General features: G+C 33.0%; 1 non-coding gene across 1 annotated transcript; it reads left to right on the forward strand.

Moving 5' to 3' along the window:
• Positions 1-301: 301 nt before the first annotated feature.
• TRNAT-AGU (transfer RNA threonine (anticodon AGU)) lies at positions 302-375 on the forward strand. Its single transcript has one exon. It is a non-coding gene; the product is annotated as a tRNA-Thr (tRNA).
• Positions 376-2,157: the final 1,782 nt, after the last annotated feature.

Here is a 2,157-nt window from a genome sequence, read left to right on the forward strand (position 1 = left end):
TTTAATTAACTTTAGCATTTTGTTGTGAGGTGTATGTATAGATCCCAATGGTAGGGTTCAACTCTAGCCCTTTGGCATTCTCCTTTTATGAATAAAAAAATAAAAATAAAAATAAAAGCTAGTTTTTTTCTTGATACCTAGAAAAATAAGATGAGAAGAATTAGTTTGGTATTCTAAGAGGTTCGGATACCTTATGAAACCAAATAAAAAGAAAAAAGAAAAAGAAGTTATTGGGGTTGGTTGTAGGTTGCCATTTGATGGATAAGTTTAGATAACATAGAAGTCAAAAAGCAATCCGTAGGCTCTCATAGCTCAGTTGGTTAGAGCACCCGTTTAGTAAGCGGGAGGTCTTGAGTTCAACTCTCAATGAGAGCAAATCTGCCTGTGATTTCAAGCATTTGTGGCTAATAAATTTCATTATCTGTCTTTTTTTTTTTTTGTCAGAATTTCGTTATCTGCCATTCATATGAATTATGGACTATTATCACAATCAGCGGTAAGCTTTGCAAAAACAATGTTGACTGTTGTGATCCATCTAATAATGGTTCGTTAGATGTGTAATTTGGGGGTTACAAATTCATATGAATGGTGCACAAATTTATTTAATTATGTGGAAACGTTTTTGATATTGTGAGGGAGGGAGAGAGAGAGAGAGAGTAGAAAATTCATACACCAGCTTCTTATGGAGTCCCTGGAGGATGGATTATATTGGAAAAGAAATGTCTGAAACAGATGAGGTAACATTCCTCGAAATCCACTGGGTGACGTGTACAAAGCTTGCACAAACCCTTACATGCCTCATGGACTACTAGAATTCTCAGACCTTCATGGTGAAACAAACGTTTTGGTAATTTTATTTCATCTCCAACATCATAATATTCTTGAGGGGAATTACAGAAAAGGTTATGGGTTAAAAATGGAGAGGGGCATAAGTGAGGGACATGATCAGCTTCAACAACTGAGTTGGGCACAATCAACACCATCACTACCACCAGAAGGTTCTTCATAGCTAAGTTCAAATAAACTATGTGTTTTAATTTAATTGCCTCCTACCTGAAGTACGTTTTTGTTATATTTAGCAACGGTTCATTTTATAGGGGCCACAGGTTTTAATTAGTTTTAGTATTTATCATGTTGTTAAATAATGTTGTTTTAACACTTAAAAAATTGAGTCAGTTTCAAGCATTCGTATTGGTACTCTATTTTGGTTTCTTGCAATCCATTTTTCGAGTGGAGAAAGATTGTAAAACATCCATTTTAGAGTGTAAAAGGCCAATGAAGCCTCACAAGGGTCAGCTGATCCTTCTCAACTTTTGAAAAGTTTTGTTTCTATATTTTATTTTGGGTTATATATATATAATATTTTTAGTGTAAATATATATTTTGGGCTTAATATATATATTCACAAATTCTCTTTAAAGGGTCGGGCTTGTGTCGGATTCAAGCCAACTTTAAAGGTTCAGGCTCATGCCAGATTCATGTCAACTTGGCTCATTGTACTCCTCTATAAATGTCGATCAAATAACTTGTTACAATTCAACTGTAACAATTATATAGTTACAATCACAAATTGTGACACATACATCTCTCCAGTTGCATTTTTACCTTCTTTTTCTTTTTTTATAATCTCGTTCATCGTTTATAGTTTAAGGTAAGGTTTAAAGTTTAAGGTTTACCTTCTCAGTTTTGGACAAAAATCCAAATTTGGAAGTTAACTCTAAACTATAAGCCCAACACTTAAAATTCGGTTACTTTTAGGCCATTCATATTGAAACTCTATTTTGGCTTCTTGAAATGAATTCTTTGAGTGGAGAAAGATTATAAACTTTTCATATTTTTGTGTAAATTGTTAATTAAGCAATAAAGAGTGTTGATAATCCTAATTTTATACAGCTATGAGCAAGCTATTTACACTGGAAGAGCCAATGAAGGTTCACACGGGTCAGCTGACCCTTCAATTTCTCAGCATTTGAAAAAGTTTTAATTGTATATATGTTTTATATATAAGATATATATAATTAACATTAATATTTTAGAGTGTTACTAACTCTTTTTTATTTTATTTGGAGAAAGGGGGTCAAATTTGGTGCAGAACAATTCTATGGTCCCTCTAAATAGGCTACCCCATCAACTGCATTGTTACTAACTCATTAAAAA

This window comes from Dryas octopetala, chromosome 4 (assembly GCF_963921425.1).
Source record: "Dryas octopetala chromosome 4, drDryOcto1.1, whole genome shotgun sequence".
Taxonomy (NCBI): domain Eukaryota; kingdom Viridiplantae; phylum Streptophyta; class Magnoliopsida; order Rosales; family Rosaceae; genus Dryas; species Dryas octopetala.